A 13076-nucleotide genomic window follows, 5' to 3' on the forward strand; every position below is an offset into this window, starting at 1 on the left:
GGGGGTGGAGGAGTGGTGTTGCTGATCAAAAATCGCTGGAATTTTGATGAGCTGGAGAGAGGAGACAGCGGAGAAGAAAGTGATTACATAGCGGGAACACTTCACTCTGGAGGTCCCAAGGTGGTAATAGCAGTGATGTATAACCCACCACAGAACAGCAGGAGGCCAAGGCAAGAGTACGACGAGAGCAATAGAGCGATGGTTGACACACTGGCTAGAGTGGCCAGAAGAGCTCATGCATGCAGGGCAAAGCTCCTGATCAAGGGTGACTTTAACCACAAGGAGATCGATTGGGAGAACTTGGACCCACATGGGGGCCAAGATACATGGAGGGCTAAGATGATGGAGGTGGTACTGGAAAACTTCATGTGCCAACACGTAAGGGACACTAAAAGAGAGAGAGAAGAGGATGAACCAGCAAGGCTGGACTTAGTATTCACCTTGAGTAGTGCAGATATCGAGGACATCACATATGAAAGACCCCTTGGGGCCAGTGACCATGTGGTTTTAAGCTTCGAATACACAGTAGAGTTACAAGTGGAGGGAGAAGCAGGAAGGCCAGGACGAATGAAGCCAAACTACAAGAAAGGGGACTACACAGGAATGAGGAACTACCTGGACGGGGTTCAGTGGGACAGAGAACTGGCAGGGAAGCCAGTTAATGAGATGATGGAATATGTAGCAACAAAATGCAAGGAGGCTGAGGAGAGGTTTGTACCCAAGGGTAACAGGAATAATGAGAAAGCCAGGATGAGCCCATGGTTTACCCAAACGTGCAGGGAGGCAAAAACCAAGTGTGCTAGGGAATGGAAGAAATATAGAAGGCAAAGGACCCAGGAGAATAAGGAGAACAGTCGTAGAGCCAGAAACGAATATGCACAGATAAGAAGGGAGGCCCAAAGACAATATGAAAATGACATAGCAGCGATAGCCAAATCTGACCCGAAACTGTTGTACAGCCACATCAGGAGGAAAACAACAGTCAAGGACCAGGTAATCAGGCTAAGGAAGGAAGGAAGGAGGAGAGACAACAAGAAATGACCGTGAAGTATGTGAAGAACTCAACAAGAGATTCAAAGAAGTGTTCACAGAGGAGACAGAAGGGACTCCAGAAAGACGGAGAGGTGGGGCACACCACCAAGTGCTGGACACAGTGCACACAACCGAGGAAGAAGTGAAGAGGCTTCTGAGTGAGCTAGATACCTCAAAGGCAATGGGGCCAGATAACATCTCCCCATGGGTATTGAGAGAGGGAGCAGAGGCGCTATGTGTACCCCTAACAACAATATTCAATACATCTATCGAAACAGGGAGATTGCCTGAGGCATGGAAGACAGCAAATGTAGTCCCAGTCTTTAAAAAAGGAGACAGACATGAAGCATTAAACTACAGACCAGTGTCACTGACGTGTATAGTATGCAAAATCATGGAGAAGATTATCAGGAGAAGAGTGGTGGAACACATAGAAAGGAACGATCTCATCAACAGCAGCCAACATGGTTTCAGGGACGGGAAATCCTGTGTCACAAACCTACTGGAGTTCTATGACATGGTGACAGCAGTAAGACAAGAGAGAGAGGGGTGGGTGCATTGCATTTTCTTGGACTGCATGAAGGCGTTTGACACAGTTCCACACAAGAGATTGGTGCAAAAACTGGAGGACCAAGCAGGGATAACAGGGAAGGCACTACAATGGATCAGGGAATACTTGTCAGGAAGACAGCAGCGAGTCATGGTACGTGGCGAGGTGTCAGAGTGGGCACCTGTGACCAGCGGGGTCCCGCAGGGGTCAGTCCTAGGACCAGTGCTGTTTCTGGTATTTGTGAACGACATGACGGAAGGAATAGACTTTGAGGTGTCCCTGTTTGCAGATGACGTGAAGTTGATGAGAAGAATTCACTCGATCGAAGACCAGGCAGAACTACAAAGGGATCTGGACAGGCTGCAGACCTGGTCCAGCAATTGGCTCCTGGAGTTCAATCCCACCAAGTGCAAAGTCATGAAGATTGGGGAAGGGCAAAGAAGGCCGCAGACGGAGTACAGTCTAGGGGGCCAGAGACTACAAACCTCACTCAAGGAAAAAGATCTTGGGGTGAGTATAACACCAGGCACATCTCCTGAAGCGCACATCAGCCAAATAACTGCTGCAGCATATGGGCGCCAAGCAAACCTCAGAACAGCATTCCGACATCTTAATAAGGAATCATTCAGGACCCTGTACACGGTGTACGTTAGGCCCATATTGGAGTATGCGGCACCAGTTTGGAACCCACACCTAGCCAAGCACGTGAAGAAACTAGAGAAAGTGCAAAGGTTTGCAACAAGACTAGTCCCAGAGCTAAGAGGTATGTCCTACGAGGAGAGGTTAAGGGAAATCAACCTGACGACACTGGAGGACAGGAGAGATAGGGGGGACATGATAACGACATACAAAATACTGAGAGGAATTGACAAGGTGGACAAAGACAGGATGTTCCAGAGATTGGACACAGTAACAAGGGGACACAGTTGGAAGCTGAAGACACAGATGAATCACAGGGATGTTAGGAAGTATTTCTTCAGCCACAGAGTAGTCAGTAAGTGGAATAGTTTGGGGAGCGATGTAGTGGAGGCAGGATCCATACATAGCTTTAAGCAGAGGTATGATAAAGCTCACGGCTCAGGGAGAGTGACCTAGTAGCGATCAGTGAAGAGGCGGGGCCAGGAGCTCGGACTCGACCCCCGCAACCTCAACTAGGTGAGTACAACTAGGTGAGTACACACACACACACACACACACATACGACATACACGACATAACGACATACAAGATACTGCGGGGAATAGACAAGGTGGACAGAGATAGGATGTTCCAGAGAGGGGACACAGGGACAAGGGGTCACAACTGGAAGCTGAAGACTCAGACGAGTCACAGGGACGTTAGGAAGTATTTCTTCAGTCATAGAGTTGTCAGCAAGTGGAATTGCCTAGCAAGTGAAGTAGTAGAGGCAGGAACCATACATAGTTTTAAGAAGAGGTATGACAAAGCTCAGGAAGCAGAGAGAGAGAGGACCCAGTAGCGATCAGTGAAGAGGCGGGGCCAGGAGCTGAGTCTTGACCCCTGCAACCACAATTAGGTGAGTACAATTAGGTGAGTACATACACATACGCACATTCACACATTCACACATACACACGCACTCACACACACACACACACACACACACACACATACGAGCGAAGAGGCGGGACTAGGAACTGTGATTCGACCCCTGCAACCACAAATAGGTGAGTACAAATAATTGAGTACACATATATACACACACACACAAACCCACTATGAACAAGGGCCTTTGACAACCAGTAATTAATACAACAGACCAGGTAATAAGTATTAACATTATCATCTCAGAAACTTAAGTTATTTAGTATTAAGCTTCCCGTGTTATTTAATTTCCATTGTACAATAAGTATTCCTTTATATATTGAACAGAGTCATTATAATCTTAAAAAAATAAACAATATCAAAAAAAGTATCGGTATCGACAGAAAATTGGGTATCGGTATCGACAAAAAGTTTGGTATCGTCCTGTCCCTGCATTTTATGATGAAAAAGACTGGACTCTGGAGTCATCTCACAGTTATTAGAAAAACATCGATATAGCCCATTCCACAAAGGTAATAGAAAAGCGACTACTAAACACTGCAGACGCATATTTCTAACGTCCCACATTATTAAGTTCTCTGGAAGGGTTTTATGAAGCAAGATTGTCACTCACGTGGAACTGCAGTAATTGTACAACTCTGAGCAACATGGGTTCAGAGAAGATCGCCCCTGCCTCTCGCAATTGCTGAACCATTATGACGTGGTCATAGATTCACCGTATGACAAGCATAATGCAAATATGGTGTACACTGTTAAAGCTATGGACCAATAAGACCATGGGGTAAATGCATAAAAAATGCATACAAAAGGAATAACCGGTAAGGTGTAAAGATAAATATGTGACTTACAAACAAATTAAATCCAAAGAGTAAAAGTCTCTGTTCCTCCAGAAACGGTAATTCCCCCACCTCCTTTTCTCATTCTCATATCCGACATGAACAGGGACATAACCCACAGTCCAGTAACATCCTTTGCAGATGATACAAGAATTTTCATGATATTAACATCCATAAGAGACACGGGGAGCCTTCAAACTGATATTCTCCAAGACTTCCAGTGTGTCACTGACAACAATATGATGTTCAATGAGGACAAATTCCAATAACTACGTTATGGTAAAATTGAAGAAATAAATACGAGCTCAGAGTACAAGACCAACTCAAATCACTCAATAGAGCAGGAATGTAATGTGAGAGACTTTGGAGTTATGATGTCAGAAGATCTCACTTTCAAGAAGCACAACAATGTTTGTATCGCAACCATGACGAACATGATATGCTGGATAACGAGAACTTTCAAAATAAGATGACAAGCTAATGATGATACTCTTCAGTCACTCATCTCTTGGCTGGGATATTGTTCTATATTACTAACGGCAGGCGAAATTGCAGAATTGGATGATGTACAGTGAACTTTCACACCTCATATAGACTCAGTCAAGCACCTAAATTTCTGGAAACCCTTAAAATCTCGGAAACTCTACCCATTGGAACGTAGGCAAGAAAGATTTATCATAATGTACAACTAAAAGATTTTTAAGAAGTTGGTCCCACAACTGCATCCCGAAATAAATCTTTATTAAAGCACGCACGAGGCTAGGGAGACAGTGCACGATACCTCCTATGAAAAGCATGGAAGAGAACTCAAAAAGCGTAAAGGAAACACAATTCTTCACCGTCCTCCCACCGTACCAAAGGGAAATTAGAAAAAAAAAAAAATGGTTATCTTCAAGAAGGAACTCGATAAGCTCTTAATGTCAGTTTCTGTTTAACCGGGCTGTGGCGCACATTGGACTGCGACCGGCCGGCAAAACAGTCTGATCGATCAGGCCAGCATCCAGAAAGCCTGGTCTGGGAACGGGCCGCTAGGACTATGACCTCCTGATGCGGCTGCAGGTAACCAGGTGCAACAGCTTCGAAGTCTCAGCAGAGCCACACCCTGAAAAGCTCTATCCAAATCTCTAGGAGGGGAAAAAATACTTAGGTTATACAGACAAATCTCCAGGGGATCCCCAGTAAATCCTAGTGGAAGAAAACATTGTAAAACAACAGAACGCAGAATTTTGTCGTAGCAGCAAGAATATGAGGTGCAAGGATCAAGGATATACAGTGTGTGATAAATTTGCAGAGATGACGAAAATCTCGACACAGAATAATTTTTATGGCCTATATTGGAATAAACAATTTAAGGCGTACTTAATCAGAAGAGATTCTTAACAGACACTAAACCGGTGGTTCCCAACTTTTTCACCACCAACCACTCCTTTTATTTAAATTAGTTTTACTCACTGATTCCAGGTTTTTGAAAGGTTTGTCTACTCAACAAGCCAATTTTATTAACTAACAATAAACTTATTTTCCCAGTTTCATCTCTCAATTGAAAGACATACATAACTGAATATGCAATTAAATAAATGGCAGTATTCAAAGCACTTACTTGTTTAATGAGATAGTTGATGCTACTTTGCTGACTCTATGTCCCGAATTTCAGGTTCACTGGCAGACACTTTTAACCTTAGATCAAGTTCCGCATTCATTCTGTTTCTGTATTTTGATTTTACATAAAACAGCAGGAAGATAGCCTGCTCACATAAATATGTAGTGGGAATGCATTATATCTCTCAGTGCTTTGGATAACAGTCTGGTCACTCTGATTTGGAAACGGTTTTATCTTTATCAGACTTATCGGGATTAATTATACATTTTACACTGCAGCCTCTCAAAATTTTTAACTTAACTAACGGACTCCCAGTACTACCACTGAGGACCCCAAGGAGTCCACAGACCTCAGGTTGAGAGCCGCTGATCTAGATCAAGGGTCCCCAAACTTTTCACTATGAGGGCCAATTCGTCTATTTTACACATTTTCGCAGGCCAAAGAAAAAATCGGTCTTGTAAATCACCTGTTTGCAAACTGCGGCCCGCAGGCCACATACGGCCTGTCACAAGATTTGTGTGGCTCCCTGCAACTTGAAATATTTATAAATAGTAAAACCCTCATGTTCAATCACTTCAGTCTCTTAAAGTTAAGGATTTTGATGCTTGTAACAAATTACATGTCAAAATCTGTTCAAATTTTAGTTCTATTCTTTTCATTTTTCAGATAAACCCTTCAGTTATAAAAAGAACGAGGTAAAGAACAGTGCAGAGTGAGTGCCGCCAGTTTAATGTAGAATGGGCCGCAAAGTACTTCTTTAAACAAGCAGGTGATAAAGCCTTGTGTGTCGTATGCCATGAAACTTGCAGTTCTGAAGGAGTACAAAGTACGTAGGCACTAAAAAAAAGCATAAACCAAGTTATTCCCAGTTCACAGGAACACAGCGTTTGGAAAAACTGAGTCGATGAAACCCAGGTTGCTTTCCCAACAAGGTTTTATTTACGCAGAAGAGAACAGAAAATGAAGCTTTAATCAGGGCTAGTTACAAAGTAGTTTATGCGTTAGCTAGTGAGGGAAGCCTTTCACCGAGGAGATATGATCAAAGTGTGTTTGATGGAAGCAGTGGGAGAGTTATGCCCAGAAAAACACATCTGTTCAAAATCCTCAGTGTTGCGCCAAATACTGTTGCTCATATGCAATATATTTCATCAAATTGCCGACAAAGCAAGTTTTTTTGTTTTATTCTCTCGCATTTGATGAGTCGATTGATGTGTGTGACACATCACAGCTCCTAGCACTCATCCGTGGCGTCGACAATAACTTCAAACTAATGTCACACAAAAACTGGCATCAACGCATAGCATGCATAGCACAGGAATCGGAGAAGACACCTTCAACTATATTAGGATATAACCTGGAGTGGAATAAACTGCAATGCATAACAATTAATGGAGGAAAGAACATGCCTGGGGTGAAGAAGGGTTTGGTTGGACAAACCACATAAGCTTATGAGGACGGTGAATTCTCAAGGCCCATGTTTCTGCATTGTGTTATTCATCAGCAAGCATTATGTGGAAAATATGTGGATACGTCTTGCATTCTGAAACCTGTTGTTTCAACAGTGAATTAGAAACTGATTCTGACTTTATTGTACAGCAATTCGATGGCTTAGTTGTGGAAAGGTTCTATCACGGTTCTTTCAGATCAGAAAGGAAATTGATTCATTTCTCACAGAGAAGAATCGACTCGAACCACTTTTATCAAACGCTGACCGGCTTAGGAAATTGGTATTTTTTTTTTTTTTGCAGACGTGACAAGCCATATGAATCAAATGAATCTGAAGTTGCAAGGTGAAACAAATTTTGATTTGTGATCTATTCACGCATGTCAAGATATTCAGGTCAAAATTAATTGTATCTGAAGGACAAGTGAAAGTTTCTAACTTCGATCATTTCCCATGTGAAAAATTTCACGAAGAAAGTGAAACATAATTTCCTTCTCCATTTGCAACATAAATCATTAATGACTTGCAAAAACAATTTCAGAAACGATTTTCTGATCTTGATGGAAAAAAACAGATGAAAATAAAGCTGTTTCAAAATTTGACTAGTGTTGAAACACTCCCAAGTCAGTTTCAAATGGAAATTAAGAATTTCCAATCAGATGACATACTGAAAGAAAAGTATGAAGAAGGATATCTAATCCAGTTTTATAAATCTTTACAGCCTGAACGGTTTCCAAATTTGAAGCGATTTGCTTGTAGTTTCGTATCAGGTTTCTTGATACAACATACTTTTGTGAAGAAACATTTTAAAAAATGAAGTATGTCTGGTTCAAATATCGCACAAATTTTTTTCATGAGCATTTGAAATCCATTCTAATATTTGACTCCTTAAACTTAAAACCTTAGATCACCTATATTTTGAATTAAAAAACCTGTTCCATCATTCCCATTAATCTTGTGTCAGATTTTCTCTTCTGCAGCTCAGTAAGTGATTATACTGTCAGAGCATTCGTGTATGTTTGACATTTTTACTCATTATATGTCATTTTTCAGTGTAAACACGGTATTATTTCTTCATAAATGTCAATTTCTCTTTTGAATCATATGCTGATTAAAAAAACAAAGATCCAAATAAAACTTATTCATTCATTTAAATTTTATTCACACATTGATGCTAATTCTTGTTTGACATTAAAGTCATTGTCGGCGCCGAGGATGAATACTAGGATTTGTGATGTGTTATTTACATCATTCAATTCATCAAGTGTGAGAGAATAAAGCTGAAAATTTCGTGCTTTGTCGGCAGTTTTATGAAATATATTATATCTTATATCATCAATTCTACGAGCAACAGTATTAATTTTCCGATCTCTTTTACGAAAAAGAAAACTTGTTGGGAAAGCAACCTGCGTACATTGATTCAATATTTTCCACTCGCTGTGTTTCTGTGAATTATGAATAACTGTCTCGTAGTGCTGACGTACATTGTACACCTTCAAGACTGCAACAGTTTCCTGGTATACAACACACAAGGCTTTATAACCTGCTTGTATAAAGAAACACTTTAGACTCCATCGTTCATGAAACTAGCGGCATTCTGCATTATTGTTTTCCTTTCTCCATCCATAACTGGAGGTATATCTGAAAAATTAAAAGATTAGAATTAAATTAAAAAAAAAATTGTCACAAAATGTTACCAGCAACAAAATCCTTAACTTCAAGTGACAGAAGTGACTGAAAATGAGGGTTTATTAGTTTTACTGTTTATAAATATTTCAAGTTACTGCAAGCCACATAAAATCTTGTGACAGGCCGCATGTGGCCAGCGGGCCGCATGTGGCCAGCGGGCCGCTGTTCAGAGACCCCTTCTCTAGACTAAACTGAATTGTGAGATGCCTTCAGTTATCATCTTGTATGAGGGAGGAGCTACACGCCGCGAGAGGGTGAGGAAAGGGATGACTCAGGTAGGAATAGATAGGTAAGGAAGGAGCAGACAGTTTGCCACAAGTCACCTAACCAGTGGGACAAAATATTTAAAATAATTATCTCAGCTGGGAGTGACCAGCTCGGTGAAGTATTTATTTTTACACGAACGCCCAAGTAGTCAAAGAAATGGGAAGAATTAACTACATGTATATCACTACGTCTACCACTACACCTACCTTGACTGAATACAATAATTTCCATAGGGCTCTCACTCACATAATATGTGGTAGAGTTACTACACATGCTGACTGTGAATTACATGCGACAAAAAATCAAACGCATAATAGAGCAGGCTATGATTCCATGTTGAAATGAAAGCCATTGGGAACAAGGACACATGTTCGGTGTAGTATATCTCCCCTCCAAACAAAGCCAAAGTAGTCATTTTGAATGAGGAAATTAAGGCAATTTGTTAGAATAAAGAAACAATATTAGTTGGCGACTTTAATGGGCCGAACAAACTGGTTGGTGCTTCAATGTGCCTAAAAGAAACTTGTTAGTGACTTAAATGTGCCTCACCGGTGTAACTTCTAACATTTAATACAGGTGCAGTTTAATTCGACGACGGCAGAAAGTGAAATTCAAGTGTAGGTGAAGATTTGACCATTTAATGGATATATTAGTGTGATTTTCCCATTAAATTACATCAAATAAATTTCAGGCTCTTTTGAACGGCTTCGATATTTAATGACTGATGCATCTTAGAGCCAGAATTATTCCCACTTAGTTATGTTCCAGTGCAGACAAATTTGTTGATATAGTAAATACTTTAAATTGGAATCTTTGGACTCCTTGCCATAACTAGAGAATGACTCATCTGATCGACTTCAAACGTTTATTACTAGTGTGGTATCCTGAACCCAAGGTTCTTGCTCTTAATGGGTGGCATAAGCTCCAATTTGCCAATATTTACAGAATCAATAGGAATATTCATTTATATTATTGGATCTGCTTCCAAATATTAATGATACATTCAGCAAGAAGCTTGAGGCTCCATAAGTTTACTTTGACTGGCAGCAAATTTGAAATTTTACTGAACGCTTGGAAAAATTTGAAATTGATGGGGTCATAACGAGTACTGGAGAATTCTTTTTGTGATAGGCTTCAAACTTTTACCGTTGGTGGGCTTTATTAAAAGAAAGTTTTTTGTTCACTTTGAACTGTGTTAATATCAAATTTGCCAGTTTTATTAGATTCTTTCCCATATAATAGCTAGAGAATGTATTTTCCGATCTGCCCCAAACCCTAAACGCTGTGTATATTAATTGGAAGTTCTATTGGATTGATTTTAGGCTGTGCGGGCACCAAGTAGCCAAGTTTTAAATAAATTTTATCAAATAGGATTCTCTTAAATCTTAAAATCAAATATTTTTTGTTATAGGATTTCAACACTTGTGTGTAAACTTTATCAGAAGGTTAATGCTGTTAATAGTGTGTTGATGCTGTTTTTGCCACTTTTGATCTCGAGGAGCTCTTGATCCAAGGAGATAGACATATCTTGCCCTTTTATGCATCGAAAGTGAATGTTTCATATTGCACAGGCACTGTGTGACCCTTATTGGTTTAGCGCTTTTCCTTCATTGAATTACAACATTGGTTAGGTTTGTCAGAACAAGTGTTTGTCAGAACAAGTGTTTGTCAGAACAAGTGTTTGTCAGGACAATTGTTTGTCAGAACAAGTGTTTGTCAGGACAAGTGTTTGTCAGAACAAGTGTTTGTCAGCACAAGTGTTTGTCAGAACAAGTGTTTGTCAGAACAAGTGTTTGTCAGAACAAGTGTTTGTCAGAACAAGTGTTTGTCAGAACAAGTGTTTGTCAGGACAAGTGTTTGTCAGAACAAGTGTTTGTCAGGACAAGTGTTTGTCAGGACAAGTGTTTGTCAGGACAAGTGTTTGTCAGGACAAGTGTTTGTCAGGACAAGTGTTTGTCAGGACAAGTGTTTGTCAGAACAAGTGTTTGTCAGAACAAGTGTTTGTCAGAACAAGTGTTTGTCAGAACAAGTGTTTGTCAGAACAAGTGTTTGTCAGAACAAGTGTTTGTCAGAACAAGTGTTTGTCAGTACAAGTGTTTGTCAGAACAAGTGTTTGTCAGAACAAGTGTTTGTCAGGACAAGTGTTTGTCAGACAAGTGTTTGTCAGTACAAGTGTTTGTCAGACAAGTGTTTGTCAGGACAAGTGTTTGTCAGAACAAGTGTTTGTCAGAACAAGTGTTTGTCAGAACAAGTGTTTGTCAGAACAAGTGTTTGTCAGAACAAGTGTTTGTCAGGACAAGTGTTTGTCAGAACAAGTGTTTGTCAGAACAAGTGTTTGTCAGAACAAGTGTTTGTCAGAACAAGTGTTTGTCAGAACAAGTGTTTGTCAGACAAGTGTTTGTCAGTACAAGTGTTTGTCAGACAAGTGTTTGTCAGGACAAGTGTTTGTCAGAACAAGTGTTTGTCAGAACAAGTGTTTGTCAGACAAGTGTTTGTCAGAACAAGTGTTTGTCAGAACAAGTGTTTGTCAGGACAAGTGTTTGTCAGAACAAGTGTTTGTCAGAACAAGTGTTTGTCAGAACAAGTGTTTGTCAGAAAGTGTTTGTCAAGTGTTTGTCAGAACAAGTGTTTGTCAGAACAAGTGTTTGTCAGGACAAGTGTTTGTCAGAACAAGTGTTTGTCAGAACAAGTGTTTGTCAGAACAAGTGTTTGTCAGGAAAGTGTTTGTCAGAGTGTTTGTCAGAACAAGTGTTTGTCAGACAAGTGTTTGTCAAGTGTTTATCAGAACAAGTGTTTGTCAGAACAAGTGTTTGTCAGGACAAGTGTTTGTCAGAACAAGTGTTTGTCAGAACAAGTGTTTGTCAGAACAAGTGTTTGTCAGGACAAGTGTTTGTCAGAACAAGTGTTTGTCAGAACAAGTGTTTGTCAGAACAAGTGTTTGTCAGAACAAGTGTTTGTCAGAACAAGTGTTTGTCAGAACAAGTGTTTGTCAGAACAAGTGTTTGTCAGAACAAGTGTTTGTCAGAACAAGTGTTTGTCAGAACAAGTGTTTGTCAGAACAAGTGTTTGTCAGAACAAGTGTTTGTCAGGACAAGTGTTTGTCAGAACAAGTGTTTGTCAGAACAAGTGTTTGTCAGAACAAGTGTTTGTCAGAACAAGTGTTTGTCAGAACAAGTGTTTGTCAGAACAAGTGTTTGTCAGAACAAGTGTTTGTCAGAACAAGTGTTTGTCAGAACAAGTGTTTGTCAGAACAAGTGTTTGTCAGGACAAGTGTTTGTCAGAACAAGTGTTTGTCAGGACAAGTGTTTGTCAGAACAAGTGTTTGTCAGAACAAGTGTTTGTCAGAACAAGTGTTTGTCAGAACAAGTGTTTGTCAGAACAAGTGTTTGTCAGAACAAATGTTTGTCAGAACAAGTGTTTGTCAGGACAAGTGTTTGTCAGGACAAGTGTTTGTCAGGATAAGTGTTTGTCAGGACAAGTGTTTGTCAGGACAAGTGTTTGTCAGGACAAGTGTTTGTCAGAACGAGTGTTTGTCAGAACAAGTGTTTGTCAGAACAAGTGTTTGTCAGAACAAGTGTTTGTCAGAACGAGTGTTTGTCAGAACAAGTGTTTGTCAGAACAAGTGTTTGTCAGAACAAGTGTTTGTCAGGACAAGTGTTTGTCAGAACAAGTGTTTGTCAGAACGAGTGTTTGTCAGAACAAGTGTTTGTCAGACAAGTGTTTGTCAGAACAAGTGTTTGTCAGGACAAGTGTTTGTCAGGACAAGTGTTTGTCAGAACAAGTGTTTGTCAGGACAAGTGTTTGTCAGGACAAGTGTTTGTCAGAACAAGTGTTTGTCAGGACAAGTGTTTGTCAGAACAAGTGTTTGTCAGAACAAGTGTTTGTCAGGACAAGTGTTTGTCAGAACAAGTGTTTGTCAGAACAAGTGTTTGTCAGAACAAGTGTTTGTCAGGACAAGTGTTTGTCAGAACAAGTGTTTGTCAGTACAAGTGTTTGTCAGAACAAGTGTTTGTCAGAACAAGTGTTTGTCAGAACAAGTGTTTGTCAGAACAAGTGTTTGTCAGAACAAGTGTTTGTCAGAACAAGTGTTTGTCA

The sequence above is a fragment of the Cherax quadricarinatus genome, chromosome 11 (assembly GCF_038502225.1).
Source record: "Cherax quadricarinatus isolate ZL_2023a chromosome 11, ASM3850222v1, whole genome shotgun sequence".
Classification (NCBI taxonomy): domain Eukaryota; kingdom Metazoa; phylum Arthropoda; class Malacostraca; order Decapoda; family Parastacidae; genus Cherax; species Cherax quadricarinatus.